Consider the following 21,459-nt stretch of genomic DNA (forward strand, 5'->3'; position numbering starts at 1 on the left):
TGATAAAATTTTGTTGTCCAGAAATTTACAAATTGATTTTAATAGAAAACTATAGCCATGCTTAACTTCATCTTATCACTTTAACCATTTCATGATTTTGTCACTATATTTCAGACATAAGTAAACTTCACAATACCATATTGGTATTCATAAAGAATAGTTTGTATGATCAAGTAGCTACTTTGCATAATCAAAGACAAACCAGAGACTGAAGTGCACCTGTTCTTCGAATATTCCATAATTGGTGGAGAGAAGGCCCTCTTAAGCCTACTTCTTTGGATACGTTGGTGGATGTTAATGTTGGCATGTTGATGGAAAAAAGGATCACAGAGTCTCTCAAATTGGTTCTTCTTGCTTTAGTAAAAAAAAAAACGATCGTGTATGCCTTATCTTGGCTGGCGAGGTTAAGGCTAAAGCTATTTAATTTTTTAGTGGGCTAAAACTAGAGGAAAGAAAGGTACATTGCTGGATTGGTTTAATTGGTGACAAAACCCTAAACGATAATGTAATGTCTCAATAGATTGTAACTCTAGCTCCTCGTTAGTTATACTTTCAATAAACTTCTTCTTGTTGTCCAAAAAATAGCTACTTTTCTATTATTGTTTTAATAAATTTAAAGGTTAACCTGTTTGTTTGAGTGGTTGGGGATAAACCAAGAGCATTCATGGGGGTCAATATGAAGATGATGGTTCATATTCGCATTTACATATTTATAAATGTGGATGTAACACGATGGTATAAACAATTTGGTGATTGTAACAAGAGTTTCACATAATGGCAATTGATATATAGTGAGATATACACCAATAGGAATGATCAAATTCCTTTAAATGGGTTATTTCAAATAGTTAGCGTGAATATATAGAGTTCGTAAGTTCATATACCTTCAGCTTATTGATTCATATGATTGAGAAAAATCTTCATTCTAGTTGACTTGTAGATAGAAAACTCGATAGATGTAACACCCCAATATTTTCAAACTTTTTCAAACTCTAAAATGATATGGTTCTAAAAACATTCCGGTGTTAACCCATATTTAACAAAAACAGTCCCACAAAACATTTACAAATTTAAAACATTGGGTGTTACCATTAAGCATCAATATAACCATAGTAAACAAATAAGAATTACATCAATACAATTAACAAGGAACTTAACAAGTTCCACTCCATTCTCTATCACTTGACTTCTAACATCCATCTACCATCCTCTCTCCGTATGTGTAACCTAAGATACATGACATTACAAAGAGATATGTAACACAATAATGTATCGTGAGCTACATGGGTTTGTGACCCAAAACATTGATCACATTTTCATCAAAAATGTTTCATCTTTGCAAAATATAGTTTTAGACCATAAATCAGTGTCAAGCATTTTCAAGGAAAACTCGTTTGATACACATCATAAACATCATTTCATTTCATATCTTATCATTTCATTTCAAAAGATATCTTTCTATATTCCAATTTATTTTATCATCAAGGGCTAATTCCGGTATTAAAACGTTGCCATTTTTATACTTAGGGTCTACGTCCAATAAAGGAACCGCTCACAAGTCTAGGCCAAGGTCGAAAGAACAAATCAATCCCCCAATGCATCATTTCCATTATGACATCTATCTCGCGAAGGGGAGGTACCACCCCGATAGATTCCTCTAGTGCTTCTTACGAGCTATCATTGCCCGGACAATTTTCTTTTCATTAATTTCTGATTCGTGTCATTACTTGACGTTTCTTTTCATTTCTTTCCATTTCTTGTCATTACATTCCAAGCTTTACACATTTCATATGTTAGTATCAAAATACTCATTTCAAAAGTAAAGCATCTATATTTCACAAGATTTCAAACACCTTTTCAAAACAGTCGATCTTCGAAAACATTATTTACCTTCAAAAACATTTTTGTCTTCATGGTATTCTTTCAAATAATCCTTTCCAAAACATTTGACACTTTCATTTAAAAGCATATCATATATCAACATTAGTGTTCATTCTCATAAAATCATTTTGGCCATGTACCCCAAAGTGGGAAAAAGCCAACACGTACTCACCTTAATCACACAAAGACTATCTAGTGCTCTTCTTGTTCCTTTCCATAGATCAATCCTCTTCAAACAATACTTATACCATATATTGTCATTAGTCATTAAAATGACCAAAATACCCCTCAGTGGTTCCATTACTAAATTTTATTTCTTTAAACTATTCCTCATGAAAAAATATGAATGCAGGCGAAAACCACACGTAAATCCGAGTCCGTATGCAAAAGTTATGAAGAAAACAAGTATCTCACTGTCAGAGCCTTCCACGGGCCGTGGAAATTAAATCATGAATTTCCATGCACCGTGTTTTCATGCCTGGACACACCCAATACTCGATTTTTCTCAAAATAACATCCTACTTTGCATAGTTCTTGAAGACCCTTTTCGAAATCACTTTGTAGCATTTATTTAGGTTCTCACACATGATTATGAGGTGTTTTATCATCCAAAAACACTCCACTTAATCCATTAAGTGCTCATTGAAACCTTTAATGATCCTCAGACTTTAATTGAAGGGTTAATTAGTCCAGTCTACACTTGAACATTCCAAAATCCCAAAACTTGTTCTCAACTTCTTGAATACCCAAGAGGATGTTGTTAAGTACATAAAACCTTCATTAATCTCATTGTAAGCACATAAACTAACCATGCAATCCTCAATTCCATTCCATGTTTACCAAATCTCCCTTTAGGCTAAAAGAATCACTAGAACCACTTATAGATCAAGAGATCCTTCATGTTTATGTTCTAATTTTATCTCTAAAATGTCAATTCATATCCATGAATGTCATTCACCTCTTAGATGTCAATCAACATGTAGTTATCCCTAGATTTCCCAAAATGCCCTTATGGCCACAAACTCCGTGGATTCATCCAATAATAAATAAACACTTACTATTTTGTAAGGTTGTAAAAAAAGTTTGACGTTAGCTAGCCGGTGGACTAGGGTTAAGGGATTAATCAGCTAGGCGGGGATTAATCGGAGGATTAATTGCAGACCATTAATTTCTAATTCGTTGAATTTTAAAAAATTATATATGACTAATATCGTAACAAAGTTCATAAATACCACTAATATATCATAATAAAATAAGTTAATATGATTAATATAATAGTAATCATTCGTCAAATAGTTTCTATTGAGTTAGAACTTATTCAAAGTGTTAAAATTTCATCGTTTTCTACTACTTCACACATTTTTTAGGTAGGGATTAATCGCTAGGCACCCTCTAATCGGCCAGCTAGCGCCTAGGGATTCATCAAAGATTAATCGGGACCTAGTCGGGATTTTTACAACAGTGCTATTTTGCAACCAAATCATTATAATAGCATCCATTCGTGGTTATGAACTTATTTGCTCAACAATTTTGTCAACTACCACTACAAGAAAATCAGCCTTTTATGACACGCAATGCGTGTCGTAAAACGCTCAGATGATGCGCAAATGCGTGTCAAGGAAGGCCCTGTCATAAAGAAAGACGACACGCAAATGCGCATCGTCTATTTACGACACACATTTACGACACGCTCTTACGATACACAATGCGTGTCAAGGAAGGCCCTATCATAAAGAAGATGACACAAATTTGCATGTCATAACCTTACGACGTACATTTACGACTCACATTGCGTATCATTAAAGCCCCTGTCATAAAGAAAGACGACACACGTTTTTGCGTGTCATAATTTTAAATGTGTTAAAAGTTATATATTTTTATAGATTTAGTAATCTTCAAATTAAATAATACATCAGAAGTCTCATAATACAAAATAAAATACAATAAATAAGAAAGATAATTCATTGCACTAATATGTCATATACAAACAATCATTCCAAAAAGCATGTAGTTACAACAAAAAGAATTTAAAATTTCCAAAAAGAGTCAAAAGACACAAAACTCACATGGAAAACAACACAAGAATTGACAATTTCCAAAAAACAAATGACAGTAAAGGTGACTGAACCAAGTTGCCCATGTTTAATCCAAACCAAAAGCCAAAGAGATGCAATCTTCAGTCACCACAATTATATGAGCTCTCTAATAGTAGTAAAGTATGTTTCCCATAAGCTACAAAAAATAAGTAATCAAGTTAGAGAATTAGAAAATAAACCCATATTATAATTTGTTTATTATTATTGTACTATCATTATTATTTGGAATTAACCTAGTTTTAACAACTTGTTGTCATCACATACTTGAGTTAATTTTATTCTTTAATATTGTCTTATGAGGCTTAATCTCTTGAAAAACTTTTTTTGTTCTTATTCTTCATGTATACACAAGAATGATGCAAGGACATAACAATAAAGTACACCTGGTGTGCATTGTATTCAGACTTAGATCATTGGGATACAAATTTTAACTATTTTGTCCCACAAAAAAAGACTTACTTTTAATCTTATTTGTGCAAAAGAAGTGAATGTCTTTTTAATTCTTATCATAAAAAACTTCTTTAACAAGTTTGTCCAGTTCATCCCTGTCCAGTTGTAGTTGTGTCATATGAAACAATGTTTAGATGTGTTGTCCTCATAACTTCTTTGTTACAAATATACTTAAGCCTAAATATTCAACAATAAATCAAAGATTATTTTCATTTTATTACCATTTAATTATTGTGATGATTCTGCTAAAAATACAATTTATTGTTGGCTGAACAAATACAAGAACCATGCAAAGTGTTTTCAATAAGTTATCCTGAATAAAACTTACTTTGTTACTTGACACAACGGTCTGAAGTGGGGGCATATAGGTCATTGCAATGAGAAATAAAAACTTTAAAAATGCTTATTAAAAAATAGGGGAAATATATAACAAATAACTAAGAAATAAAAGTAGCAAGATTTACCTGATGTATATAACCATTAACTGAGAAATAACTTGTGCTCCAACAACATTTGCAAACATATAACATATCATCCAACCTTTTCTACAACAAATCAACATTAAAAAGATAAAGTTTTAGTTTTAGATTAGAAGGGTATTTTTGTCATTTTACCTTTGCAACTTCAAGCACATATTTACCAAGAATCTCATGTGTTATTACACATTGACAAAGTTCATGTGCCTCAGGAATATTAGAATTATTTGTGAAACCTGCAACCTTTTTACAAATAAATAAATAAATAAATAAATAAAAATAAATAAAATTAAATTAAACCACAAAAAAACTCACCATAAGAAGCTATCACTAGGAGATCAGGGTACCTGGCTATTTATATGATGCTTCCAGAACATTTGCTCAAAAATCGTCCCAATAGTTTCCCTTCAGCAAAAAATTAACAACATGAAATTAAATGGAATTAAAATAAATGTCAACATTCATTTCTTGGTTATGTCAAGAAAAAAAATATACATTTTTTAACACGATGAAATTACCCTTGTCTAAGAGATATATTTTAGCAACCAATATAGCAAAAGTTTTGAGAACTGTGTACATGTGCGTATGTCAACAGATGCAAGATCACATATCCATTCCCAATGTAAATTGAATTACCATCTAGATCTTAACTGTGTACCTGTGCGTATGTAAAAAGATGTTATTCCTTTCAATTTACTACTTCTTGCATTTATAATCATAATTCATAATGAAGTATCTTTGCATGCATATCAATCGTACAATGATTCATAATTCTTAATAATATTGGAATCTAATATAATGCAATAACAATAACATAATCATTTTCTTTTTCTTATTAAGACATTATGCATTGAAATCTCCCCAATTATAATATTGTACCGCAATGATTTTGTGATATAATCTGTATCAGATTTTGAAAGGCACAAGACACCAATACATTATCTTAAAGGAAAAATCTACAATAAAAACAAGTTCAAGGGTCACCAAAGCAGTAGTTTATGTAGACGACCATCTGAAGGTTCCCATAATGAAAATTGAAAATCAGGCATCAGTTTCAATTGTGAACTAATATATCAAGTATCCAACAAGAGATTGAAAGTCACAGTTTCATCGTTAATGCCACAAAAAAAAACAAGTAGAATTATATCATTTGGTTTCCGAAATAAGGAATTGTAGGGACAAGAGAGATCTATGGACGCCATTAAGAATGAATGTAAGAAACAAATGCCATCATCCTACCATGACTTGAAAGCATGTCATCCTAATCAACTATCAAACTCTCGTCAGTTACTTATTGCTAGTACATAAAAGGAATCAATCAAGATAATTCAATTAAATTGTGGAGAAGGAAAAAACCAAAACCAAAAGTTTTGAGATGGAACAGCAAGAATATGGCAGGCATTTTTATCCTGTGGAGTATAGCTTTCAACTGAAATCTAAAAGATATATCTTCAAAACATTATTTCCTTTTCCGGGCATATTAATTAAACGAAAATTGAATATGAGAAATTAGAAGCTTGAATTTGATAAAGAAGAACAAGTTGACATCTTCAAATTTCAACCGCCTGGCATTTGGAAACCAAATTAAGAATAAAAGCTATAATATTATGCATAAACCATGGAGATGCGTCAGTTGTATTGAGATCACAAACAACTCAATTTTTAGTTCCATATCCCGATAACTGCCGAATAGACCAGCAGTTATACAATTTTATTATCAGTGAAACAAGAATGTAATATTGACAGATTATAAGTTGAATATAAAAAAATATGACAAACCTACGAACAACAAGCTATGATAAGATCTTACTACACCCCAAACAGGGAATGGTAGGATGCACCCTTGAAACTTCTCACAATGTCTGCAACAGTTAAGATTTTTTTCCAAATTTAGAAAAATACTTGTAAATTTTAACCAAAAACAGTTAATCAATTTGATGTATCTTCTCGAAAATCAAAGGAAGATCATCATGAACATTTGTGATTCAGTTCTCTTTAATAGATTATGTTAAATTAGCCTATTATAATGGAGAGCCTGTTAGGGCTTCTCAAAAGTCAGATCAAAAGAGCTGTCAATCTCATAGTTCATTGATATCAGTGATCCATATATGTCATCTGAATGTGTAAACAGGTTGGCCTTCTCATGTCTCTACCAATTTGATGTTTCATGGTTTCTTAATTTTTAACAGTTTCAATTCAAATTTCTAATCACAATAACACTTTTGAATATTTATTGAAATGCAACAAATCTACAGAAAGATAAATTTACCTTATTCACCATGTTCATTTGCAATTACAGTCAAATATGCAAACTCTTTTCATAATTTCACCCTTCTTTTCTTCATATGATGGTGCACAATTGCCTCATGAAGCATCTATACCCGATAATTAAAAATACATCCAATTAACAAAACCCACACAAAATTATCTCATGAACAGTTACTTGCAAAGATTAACGAACATAGAGACCCACTTGCCATTTGGGGAATGAATCAAACCTGAGCGAAAGTTGAAGTTTTCAGCCAAGGGAGAGACAGAAAGACATAAAGTTTTTACATCTCCAATCCATGATAATTGGTTGTTCTAAGTACATAATGTATACCATGATTATACAAATAGTTCTTGAATCCGCAATGTGCCCAAGTCCATGCATATATTGAACATTTGCATGATTAAAACCCCTTTACAATGCCAATACTGTAGATTTATAGAATTTTCCTACAACTGCATGTTATGATATTTTCTTGAGAGTCGTATGCAACCTCTTTGTTATCCAAGGAACTAGTGATTTTTTTCTTGTATCTCTTAAATAATCAAGTTTCACAATACAAAACCTAAAATACAATCTTTTTAGTTTCAAACCCAAATTACATTCCTCAATCCTAATACTAAAAATAAAGGACTAACAACCTATAATCAACAACTTACCAACGAAAAGCATGCACAATTTTCTGAATCATAGAATGAACTCAAAAAGAGAAAACCACAAGAATCATAAACATAAAAAAGGGTTTCAATCTTTCAACTCCCAAAACAGAAACATATATAAAATTGGGATTTTAAAACTTACATGCCTTTGATAGCGGACATGTGTGACTTCAACATGACACAGACTTCGGATGTCAAAATTTTTGGATTTCTAACTTCAAACTTGGCACAGATTTCAACTTTTATTGACGTAAAAAGGATCAAGTTTACGTTTGCAAAGTTTTTCTGGTTGCATGAAGAAGAAGGAAGAGTATCTGAAGTAGAAGGGAAGGGGTGAGGTTTGAAGAAGAAAGGAAACCTCGGAGAAGATCTTAATACAAACTTTGGGGAATATGAGAGTAAGATGGTGTGGTCATCGATATAAACCTCCATTGAAATTTTTTGTAAGGGTTTCGGGAAGTGAATAAGAGGGAAAAGAAGAAAATCGTATTTTAGTGTTTCTTTTTTTGTTCCAAATTGAGAAACATATGAATCGTTTGAAATAAAGAATCTGCAAAAAAGCATTAGATGGAAACATGGAAGTGACTGGGGAAAGCAGGAAAATCGTCGTGCAGTTTAGTCGCCGCGAACCCTAACCCTTGACAAAAGATATCTGATGAAACGAAAATGAAATTGACTTTTTACCTATGTCGCTACTCAATCGATGCGTCGAAGATGAGGCGTTATGAATCGACTTTGTTGTCCCTGGCGTAGAATGATGAAGATGGGGTGGGAAGGAGAACCGAGAGAAGGGAAGAATGGATAAAAAGGTATCATATATTTCTTGTTCTTGCTTTCTGTTGTAGATGATAGAACCAAGGTTGAGAGAAGAGATACATACCCAGTGGAGGGGGAATGAGACCAGACGATGCGGTGAGGGTTGGAGGCAGTGGATGTAGGTGAGGGGCGGAGACGAAGGGATGGATGTAAGGGGATATGTACGAGAACAAAATAGAAAGACAAGAGGGGAGATAAGAGACTCGATTTTTGTGAAGAAGAAGATGAAAGGAAACAAACGTATAGCAGTAACAAATAAGTAAGATGAGGCGAGGCGAGATCGCCGATTGTTGCAGAGGGCAAAGAGCACTGAGAACGTTCGTTCTTGAAAAAAGCCCTAACTGGAATGGTCTTGCGATTTTGTGCGGTGCATCTTTGAAAAAAAAATTATAAAGCGACATCTATTTCTACACGACACCCATTTAAGATAGGTGCCCTCCGTGTTTGTAATTTTTTTTTGTTGCACACCAAATTTAGGGCGCGCAAAAATGCGTGTCCTCTATCCTTCAAATTTTTAAACACTGACATTATTTTTAGGACACGCGAAAAATGCGTATCGTAAATCAGTGCGTGTCATTTTTTGTGTGTCATTAAAGGGCTATTTTGTAGTAGTGGACAAAGGATTCCACTAGCTTCATCATATTGTCCCCAAATCCATAAATCCATGTTTATGCAACATTTTACCATCATGGATGAATTGGATTAATTGCTATCAAATATCATCCAGTTCATTGAATCCATTCCAATCCATCATATAAGCATGAAATCCCCAATTTGAATTTATAGGGTTTATGAAGGTTTTCACCCAAATCCTCAAATCCATCAATTGGACGATTGGAATGAGATTAGGATCATCAGAACAACTCAAATAAGGTTAGAAACCAAAACCCTAATCAAGGAATCATATTAATTTTGGCATTCGGGTTTTACCCAAGCATTGAATTCGAAAATAGAGTAAGAGGAAGATATTTTATACTTTGTAAAGCCTTGTTTCAATCACTACTTGTTCCAATGCATCAATACTTGTTTGGTTTGAATGCTAGTTGTGAAGGAGGTATGAAATCGCCACTTTTATGAGTTGTCAAGCTCAAAGTTTTGTTCCTATGGCTACATAAGTGAAGACTCCTCTTATTTCCCTTAATTTTACATATTTGATCCCTCTAATTTCGCATTTTTGTCAAAAATGGTCCATTCTTCCAATATGTGTGATTTTTCTTTGAGCATAGACATACTAAGTCCCTATCTATCCATTACATAATTTTTGTAGTCACTTCCATCAGTCGAGTCAACCCTTGGTCAAACATACTTTGCCAAATTGATACTTTTGGTCCCTTAACTTTGAAATGTTAACATTTCAACCATTAACTTTCGAATCTTTATATCAACTAATGATGTAATTATCATTTAAGTGACTTAATTACATAAATCATCCTTTATTTAATTACTTAATTAGTTTAAAAACCTTATGTAACATCCACAAAATTTCATAAAATTTAAACTTTTGAAAACAACTGTTTTCTAAAGAAGTGTTTACAAAAAAAAAACAATGTTTCCAAAACATTATTTAAAAATCAGAATCTCTTTCGACATAGTTTTAAAAACATTCACATTATCAGAGTTTTCCAGAAATCATAAGTCCAAAACGCGAGGATGTGTACAGTCACGCCTTAACCTTGACACGGTCCACCGAAGTACCTGAAAACATAAACCTTGACACGGTCCACTGAAGTACCTGAAAACATAAACCAAAACTGTAAGCACGAAGCTTAGTGAGTTCCCCCAAAATACCAACACCCAAACAGATAACATAAACAAATAACTGTTGGGTTTTATGTACTATAACACTCCTATGGTGCACATACAACTCTAATGCTTTGGATCTAAGTTTTCTCTAGTTATACATGCAATATTCATTTTCCAAAGCATGAAGCCTAAGTAGCATGCAATTTTGATACATGAAACATAAAAAATTAGTTAGAAGAACACCTCTTATTTGTAGCTTGTAGTTCTTCACATTTTAAGAGCTTAGCACCCCAAGTGTGATGCCTCAAACAAGTCACAAACACCATGAACGAATGGAGGATTATGAGACAGAGGTTAAGAGCACCAAAAACCGCTAGGTTTTCACCTTGGAGTACTATTCGCCGATTTTTCAAGCTTAGGGGTTTAATTTATATTTTGGAATCCTTAGGGTTAATTTCATACATAAAACCCTAAAACCCTTGGTAATCCAATGATCCATATGATAGGCCCTTTGGACTAACTCTTTGTGGACTTTCACATAGAATTAGCCCACTAATCAACATGGATCACTAGCCCAAACTATAAATATTACTGATTTACCTAATTAGGCCCCGTAAATTTAATCAGTCTCTTTTGATCACTAAATTAATTCCAAATTAATTCTTGATCAATACCAATTGAATAATATGATTTCTCAATTAATATATTTTTCTTATAATATATTAATAAATCACAAATAACCTCCTTCTCAAATATCCATCCTATTAGATTTTTCTGGTGAAGGCAACTCGAAATGGACCATCCTACTCTCGGGTCAAGTACATACCAATTATAGTTATGGCTTAGGCACCTAATCCAACAGTCTCCGCCTTAGATAAGTCTAATAACTATAAATGCATGTACGACTTCAAAAACCAACTAGCAATCGTAACTCTCAAAAAGCCGCTGTCGAACTCTGATGCGTCCATTAGATAAGGGATCATATATTCCTCCATTCTACAAGATATCGTATGGCCTGAGACATGGATTATAATCATTCTCTCTGTCCGTGTGTTGTTTCCCGATATTCGATTTATGACGACTGACTAATTAAAAAAATCAAATCAGTCCAGGCTTGGCCAAACGCTTAGGGTTGTCATCACTAAATCATCGAGGGGTCCACAGATATCGCTTTTATCCCACATTGGGTAAAAGGAATTGATAAACTTCGACTCATATGCTTGCTCTATTTACTCATCAAATCACACACAACAAGATGTTTTATAACACCAAGTTACTGGTGCGTTTACATATCATCAATGTGCAACCGACTTGTAAACTACAATTATATGTCTCCATTTCAAGAATATAAAATATTATCGTCTCACAATCACTTGTGATAAAATACATGAAGTGATTCACGTGAGCATGGGTTTAATCCAATACTCAAATCTTATTACAGGAGCACTCATGAACACTGCAACAAACTTGTGCTATGTCTAACACCTTAGACAATCCTACGGTCAAATTCATGACAGTCTTACCTCATTACTTACTTCCAAAGTATGATTGATTGTGGATGTTTGAATAATCTAGTTATTCAAGAAGTAAAACATGCAAAGTGAAACACAAGAATAATCGAATCTACTATGGTTTCAAAACTTTTAAATATAAATAAAACACTTATTATTTATTCACCATATTGATTACACATTATTCATTTTATAATGTCTCGACTAATCAACTTAATACTTGAATTAATACAAAAGTTGTCCCATGCTCAAGCATGCACACTATGTTTATCTATGGTCCTTACTTTGTGAAACAGATCAATTGTAATCATTTTCCAATGATGCTCATTTCACAATTCCAAATCCTTATTGTAAGTGTAAGAATACCAAATTCTTGCCATTTACTGAAATCTTTTAGATTCTAAACTTATATGCAATTATCCTTTTGTAATGAATATGCACAAAAGTCACAGAGACTTTGGCAAAAGATATTACAAAGTATTCCAATGGAGAACAATTCCATGGAAACGAAGTCTCATATTAAAAGTATATTCCTTTGAACATCCTTCTTACATTAAGGTTTTAATCTTACACAGATTTTATGATTAACTTCCACTTATGGAAACATTTCCATATTCCCATTTTGACTATCACTTCTAAACAAGAGTTACCTCTTCTCTGAACATGTCAATATGTTCCTTCCAGTACTATACTTCCAACTGTCCATAAGCAACCAATCCTTAGCAAGCCTCAGATTGTCCTTGACAATTGTTTAACCATTTTAGTCATATTTCGTTCTATTCCCTTTTTCCCTCTTAATCCACTAGGCATTTGAAAAATTAGAACATATTAATATTATAGCATATGTAATTGATCCTATATCTGAAGCATATGGGACACGATTCATAATGTCTTACATAAAGACATGATACTTTACCAATCTCTCGCTATAATATTTCCACATATAGAATTTCCTTATGTTGAACCATTTCAACATAACATTCACATATATCTTTGACTAAATTAAAATTTCAATCTAAGTTTATTTTATTTTATTTTATTTTTTTGATTTGAAATGAAGTATGAGTATTTTTTCCCTATGACTTACTATAGCGAAACAATACCTAAACTTGTAACTTTGCAAATTTGTAACGTTTGTTTCCTATAGATAGTATTACAGCCTTGCAATACTTAGTATAATTGTTGCGCTCCTACTAGCTTAACAATTATACCTTTCCCAACATAACAATTTTCCTTACTTTAGCACAACACTTATGCTCCCACTAGCCTTGACATGTACCTAGAAATCAGCTGGACTTTTAGAAATTAATACTTATTGAATTCCTTACCAAATGTCAGATTTTTGATACTTGGTTCTTCGATATGTCTTTTCCAGACTTCTCAAGCTCATACACCTTTCAAATTAAATAGCACAAGTGTATGTTTGAACCTTTCAAAAACGTATAGTCAATAAGTCTCGAATGTTCAAACTAATTGCCATTTCTCACAATTCGAACTATGAAGATGGATTTCGTAATCATATTCGAATTCGAGAATACAATTATCACAACTGCTAACTTTAATCCTTTAAAATCTATTTAGTGGAAGAGTTTCCTCACAATCATTTTCATGAAGTGGAGAGAAACCTTTGCCACTTAGATTTTATGGTGTATGTGTTCCTATCCATGTGAATTTGTCATTTCCAACCATTATGATAAGACAAGGTCTATCACAAAATCAAACTCATATGGACTGGACTTACTCAATCTTAATTTCTTAGCACTTGGCAGCACAAGGGCCCACAATGTCTTCCAAGTTGTTGAGCATATCACCCTTACTGATCAATGAACTTTCACTGATCCAGGTGCTTTGCCTTATGCAAACAATTTAGAACTCATAGAACTCACATGCATAGTCAACTTTAACTAGAATGAGCACAGAAACAAGAATGTGTCAGCACAATAGGTTACAAACCTCAAGTTGTGTGCTAGTGATAAACAATAGGTTTATTCTTGATTAGTTCTTGAAGTTTTTCAAGGTCTTTAAGACTCCCACTGACCTCTTGACATATAAGATTCTCTATCAAGAAACATTCCTTGACAAACAAATATCCAAGAGTGCGGATTCTTATCAATAATAACACTTCATATAATTGGTCTTAGTTGGTCTTTATTTTATCCAAAACATCACAACTACCAATTTCAAATGTGCGTGAGCAAGAACCATTTCTTACTCCACATTTCATGATGTGTTCTAAGCCTACTTAAGATATGTCACTCAAGGCACAATCATGGAGAATGACTCTAAGACTTGATTTTGGAATGAAGTATGATTTAGCTTTTGATTTAACCATTTCAACAATTCCTGATTCCTCTTCTTAGCCAAACAAGTGCACTAAGGTGTCCTTAGAGGATTAATTGAGATATGGTTCCATAATCATTAAGATGATCATAAACACGATACTAAAGTATTCTCCTTTTCTTTCAAATTGGGGAAACTTTTATCTTTCTGCCTAATTGATTCTTCTTATTGGTTCTGCTATACATTTAAACTTTTCAATGATTCAGAACTATACTTAATCATGTAAGCATAATCATATTTACTAAGCTTTCAGTAAATCATGACGAATAGACTTTATCGTCAATTGTGGTGGATCTGACCAGTTCACATCAATGTGTACTAGATCCTTTCATCTTTCACTTGACTTACATACTTATGTAAACATGGAATTAGTCCTAATATTCCCATGTACTAAGATTTTCATACATCACATAATTCAAATCATATGATTCCAAGTTTCTATCTAATTGAAACTTGGGCATTGAGAATCTTTCCTTACTTAGAAAATTATGACACTACCACAATTGATATATCTAAGAATCAAACCGTTTTCAACATTGCTATTAATGGAAACACATATAAACAATAATTTTCACAAATGCCATTGCAAGGATACATAAAATAAGATAAAATCATAATTTTCTTTATTTATAAAATTTGCAGAAAAAACTTGTCCTTACAATGCAAATACAAATGAAAACTATGTTTTTAAATATATTCCTAAGAAATTTATCATGACTCTAAATAGCAGCTTCCAAATTCTGATCTTTGAACCATGCGATCGAAATCCATTTCTTCATATCAAAATTAGCCTTTACTTCTTATTTTAAGCTTCTTTTCTTTTCTTCGATCCTATAAAACATAAAAATATAATCTTATCACATCATGTATTAAGAATCTACAAATAGGAACTTAGTAGAGTTAGATAGTGGACTTACCTGAAGTAGAGTCATACAATTTGACTTTACCATCTCTAAGATTTCTCAGGTAGTTAGTGCAGCTTCGCATCCAATACCCCTTCTCTTGGCAATAGAAACATATGGACTCTTTGGGAATGGTACACATGACAATCTCAGACTTAGCCTTTCTCTTTACCATTTGGTCAAACTGTTTGTGTTGGATTAGTGTCTGAGTCCATAACTATATTTGGTATGTACTTGAACCGGTTGTTGCATGGTCCTTTTGGGTTACCTTCACCAAAGCAACTGCACATGATGATTTATGGAGAGAGAGGATATTATGGTTTATTAATATATTATATGATAATATATTAAAATAGAAATCGTATTAGTTAATTATTATTGATCAAGAATTAATTAAGAAATTGATTTTGTGATCAAAAGAAATTAATTGAACTAAGGGGACTGGAATTACAGTTAGAAGATAATTGGATTTTGGGCTATGGAACTTTTGGATTATAGGGTGGACTATTTTAAGGTGGAAGCCCACTTAGAAATCGTCCAAGTGCCCTATTCCAGAAGGTTCTTGGAGCTGCTTAGGGCCTAAGCTATCTAATTAGGGTTTTGACTGAAACCCTAGCAGCTCAGCTATTTAAGGACCCCTAGGGCTTCATATTTCGGCTACCCCAAAAACCCTAGAGTTCTAAGAGCCGAAATTGTGCCTCTATTCCCTCTCTTCTTGATCATCTTCTTGCCTTGGTGTTTGTAATCCATTAGAGGTATTACAATTATGATACTAAGCTCTTGAATTTGAAGATTCTTGCTACTATCAAAAGGTAATCATCTAAAGTTGTATTAGTTGTCGATTTCGATTTTTATAGTATGCTAGATTAGGGTTTACAAGCTTTGGATAAATTCGCATGTACAATAGAGAAACCTAGATCCAAAGCTTTAGGGTTTTGCATGTGCACATAGGAATGTTCTTTTGCTCAAAACCCATCAATGGTATCACAGCCTTGCTTGGTTTCTTTTGTATTTGATGCATTGTATGTTTGTTCATTGCTTAAAATCAATTTTTCTGCCTTCTGCCTGACAGACTCGTCGAGTCCCAAAGTGAACTCGACGAGTCAGATGAACTCGGCGAGTTCTGTAAGGGACTCGATGAGTCGGGGTGTCAGACAGATGGATTTTCGGGATTTTGACTTATTTTGACTTGGGATAATTACCATAAATGTTTTTAATTAATAAAATCTGAATTTTATTGATTCCATGTGATTATCTTAGTCAAAATAGAAGATATTTATCATTTAATTAGATAATTATTGCCTTATTTGATAAACCTTAATTATTTGAATTATTTGATCAATTATCTTGCATGAAATTGGATTAGGTCAAAATTAGATAATCACCAATTAATTGTTTAATTATATTATTTTAATTTTGATCTATATAATTTGGAAATGTTTCAAAACTTGCCCTCAAGTTTTGGAATTTAAATTTTGATTAAAAGTTTAATTTTGAAAAAATTAAATTCCAAACCCTAGAATTTTACTAGTTTAAAATTCACCCCTATACTATTATAATATTATAAGAATAATTATTATATATGTATAAGATAAATGCTAGTCTTACCGTTAGTAGGCCTCATTCACGAAGCCGATCTATAAGGGGGGTCTAAGGTTGCAGCCTATAAAATGGCAGTTTAATGGGTGTCCACTGTAACGCTCAGTTCTGAATTGACTCCTAGTCTGAGGCAGTGGCTTGAAGGTCGGTCATAATAAGGATTATGGGTGCGGGTGATGTATTAGAAGTGATCTGGGTGTTCGGTTCGTGTTTTGGAGCCTAGGGGTATTTCGGGTCTTGGACCCTATTTAAACTCCTTATCTCATAACCTAACCCTAATATCTTCAGCCTCCACCCCTCTAAACCCTAGAAATCGTCTTATACCATTCATGGTAGCATTTTGAGCTTATAGAGTCCATTTTTGGAGTGTTTGGCCCATTTTCAAGAAGGTGGAGTTAGATGCAAAGATGGAAACCAAGAAGAAGCTTATCGATCTGGCTTTTGTGACTCATTTTCAGCTTGATGAAGCTATAAAGTTCTGAACTTGACCATTGAATGCTTAGATCTATTATGTTGAGTTTTTGGATCTTTTTGGAATGGAGCTTTGGGTTTTAGTATACTACAACATCCTATGGTGCACATACAACCCTAAATACCTTGGATCTATGTTTTCTCTATTATACATGCAAATGGTTTCCAAGGCATTAAACCTATAACTAGCATGCATTTGACATAAACCATATAATATACTAGTTAGGGAAACATACCTTTTATGTGGCTTGAAGTCTTGATGTATTTGGCCTTAAGAGCTTAGCACCAATAGTATGAAATGCCTCAAATGGAATCACAACACACCTAGGACAAAGGTGGCTCTTGAGAGAGAATTCCATGCACCAAAACACCTCCATATTTCTCTAAGAAAAGAAGTGGTGATTTTGGCTATGGAGTAACCTATTTATATGTAGGATTCCAAGGGTCATGGGTATAACCCATAATCCATACCCATGGGTTTTATGATCCATGGTTCATGTGGCCCAACTCTTTATGTATCCATACATAAACTTGGTCCAACATGGATCATAAGCCCAACACATATAAATATAACTAATTATCATAATTAGTCCCCATAGATTTAATTAGTCTCTTTTGATCACTAAATTAATTCCAAATTAATTCTTGATCGATACTAATTAAAACATATGATTTCATATTAATATATTATAACTTATAATATATTAATAAACCATAAATAACCTTCTCTCAAAAGTCCATCCTAACAAATTGTCCTGATGATATGCAACCCAAATGGACCATGCTACTCTCGGGTCAAGTACATACCAATAATAGTTATGGGCTTAGACATCTAATCCAACAGTCTCCCACTTGGATAAGTCTAAAACTATTATTGCAAGTACGACTTCATAACCCGACTAGCAATCGTAGCTCTTAAAGCCGCTGTCGAACTCTGAACAAATCAATGACGCGTCCATTAGATAAGGTATCATATATTCCTCCATTCTAGATATCATATGGACTGAGACATGGATTATAATCATTCTCTCTGTCCATTTGTTGTTTCCTGATTTTTGATTTATGATGACTGACTGATTGAACAAGTCAAATCAGTCCTGGCTTGGCCAAGCACTCACATGTGTCATCGCTAAATCATCGAGGGGCCCACAAATATCGCTTTTATCCCGAAGGTAAAAGGAATGGATAAACTTCGACTCATATGGCTTGTTCTACTACTTGTTGAATCATACACAAAGGCACGATTTATAACATCGAGTTACCAAATGCGTTTTCGTGCAATCAATGTATAACCAACTCATAGTAACAACTCATATCTCTAGGTTTGAAGAATATAAGATATTATCGTCTCATGATCACTCGTGATAAAATCCATGAAGTGATTCAAATGAGTGCGGGTTCAATCCAATACTCAGAACTTATGAGCACTCATGAGTGTTGTAGCACCACTTTGTCCACCAACTTGGACCTCTACAAACCAACCCATGACAATCTTGATTCATATCTACTTCCAACATATGACCGACTGTGGATGGTTTGAATAACTTAATCATTCAGGAAGAGCGACTTAGTTATTCTGGAAGTCAAAACATGCAAAGTGAAACACAAGAATAAATGAATCAAATATGGTATCAAACCCTATGAATATAAATAAACACTTTTATTTATCACCATACTGATTACTCATTATTCATTGTTTCGGTTTTATCAACTTTATACTTGAATTAAAAACACTAGTTGTCCCATGCTCCAAGCATGTAGACTATGTTTTTCTTAAACAATAGCTTTGCCATACACCAAGTATGCACTCTATGTTTGTCTATGATCCTTACTTTGTGAAATAAACCAATTGAACATAATTTCAATGATTCTAATTTCACACTCCCAAATCCTTATCGAAAAATATGAGAATTTCAAATTCCTATCATTTATCGAAATCTGTTTAGATTTTAAACTTATATGCACTGACCCTCCTGTAATGAATATGTACAAAGTCACAAAGACTTGTCAACAGTCATTATAAGGTATTCCAATGGAGATCAACTCCATGGAAACTAAGTCTCATATTCAAAGTACATTGCTTTGGACATGCTTCTTGCATTAAGTTTTCTAATCTTACACAGATAACTTCCACCTATGGAGACAACTCCATATTCTCATTTTGACTATCACTTCTGAATAAGAGATGCCTCTTTTCAGAATATGTCAATATGGTCCTTCCAAAATTAGCACTATACTTCCAACTGTCCCTGAGCAACCAATCTTTGGTAAACCTCAGATTGTCCTCGACAATTGCTTAATCATTTTAGTCATATCCAATTCTAGACCTTTTCCCTTCTTAATGCCTCTGGGCATTTGGAAAAAATTTAGAAATGACAAATATTATAGCACATGCAATCGATCCTGTACCCAAAGCAAATGGTACACGATTCATGATGTCTCACATAAAGACATGATTCTAGACCAGTCTTTTGCTACAATATTTTTATTTGCCATGTTTTCAAAATTTGACTATGAAGAGGGATGCCGTAATCATAATCGAATTTTGAGAACGCAATATATAGAATTTCCTTAAGTTGAACCAATCCAACATGAAATTCATATATATATATATATATATATATATATATATTCTTGACTAAAGATGATTAAGGTCTCAATCTAAGCCTTTAGAACTGAAATGAAGTATATCCTCTCCCTTAATTATAGCAAAACAACTTTTTCAATCCCTGCAGCCTCACCAATTGAAACTTTTGTTTTCTATAATTAACATTGCTAACTTTCAACACTAACAATAATTATCATGCTCCCACTAACATGATGATTATTAGCATAACACTTATGCTCCCACTAGCTTTGGCATGTACTCTTAAATCAGCTGGACTTCTAGAAATCAATACTTTATTGACTTCCTTACCAAAGTTCAGATTTCTGATACGAGATGCTTTGATAAAACTTTATCAAAATCATACACCTTTCCTTAGATAGCATGCATGTGTGTCTAAACAATTTCAGAACTATGAAAAGGGATGCCGTAATCATAGTCTCAATTGTTTAGACCTTTTGCCATCTGCTTCAAATCTACTTGGTGGAAGTGTTTCCTCACCATCATTTTCATGAATCAGAGAGAAACCTTATGACCCTTAGATTTTATGGTGTATGTGTTCTTATCCATGTGAATCGTCAAAACGATAGTCACAAGACAAGGATAATGACAAATCCAAACTCATATGGACTGAACTTATGCAATCTTAACTTCTTGCCACCTGGCAGTATAGGGCCTGCCATTGCTTCCAAGTTGTTATGCAACCAATTGAGAACTTTCAGAACTCTTATGCAAATCCAACTTTAACTGGAATGGGCACAGAATATGTCAACACGATAGGTTATAAACCTCAAGTCGTGTGCTAGTGAAGAACCTCAGGTTTTATTCTTGATTAGTTCTTGAAATTCTTTTTAGGATCTTTAAGACTCCCACTATCCTCTTGACATATAAGACTATCTTGCCAAATATTCAAGAGATAGTGCGGATTCTTTATCAAGACAAACACTTCACACAATTGGCCTTAGTTGGTCTTTGTTTTATCCAAAACATCACAACTTACCAATTTCAAATGTACAAGAGTAGGACACTTTTACTCTTACATTTGACAAGTGTTTTAAACCTTTCTTTAAGATATGTCACTCAAGTTACAATCTTGGAGTATGACTCTAAGAATTGTTTTGGAACGAAGTATGACTCATCTTCCTGACCTAACCATTTCAACAATTAATGACTCCACTTCTTAGTCATAAGAATGCACTAAGATGACCTTTAGAGGACTAATTGTGATATGATTTCTAAATCATTAAGATGATCACAAACATGATACTAAAGTACTCTCCCATCTTTTCAGATTTGAAAAACCTTTATCTTTCTGCCTAATTTGATTCTTCCCATTCGTTCTGTCATACATTGAGACTTTTCCAATGTTTCAGAATTATACTTAAACTTGTAAGTATAACCATATTTACTAAACTTTAGTAAATCAAATAGTCTTAACGAGCTTTGTGGTGGACATGACCAGTGCACAAGAATGTGTACTCGATGCCTTTAGTCCTTCACTTGACTCACACATCCATGTGAACAAGTAATTAGTCTTGATTTTCCAATGCTTGAAAGTTCTCATTCATCATACTATTCAACTTGCATGATTCGAAGTTTCGGTCCAATTGAAACTTGGGCGATGAGGAACTTTCCTGATTT

The sequence above is a fragment of the Lactuca virosa genome, chromosome 4 (assembly GCF_052849685.1).
Source record: "Lactuca virosa cultivar CGN04683 chromosome 4, Lactuca_virosa_CGN04683_v6, whole genome shotgun sequence".
NCBI classification, from domain to species: domain Eukaryota; kingdom Viridiplantae; phylum Streptophyta; class Magnoliopsida; order Asterales; family Asteraceae; genus Lactuca; species Lactuca virosa.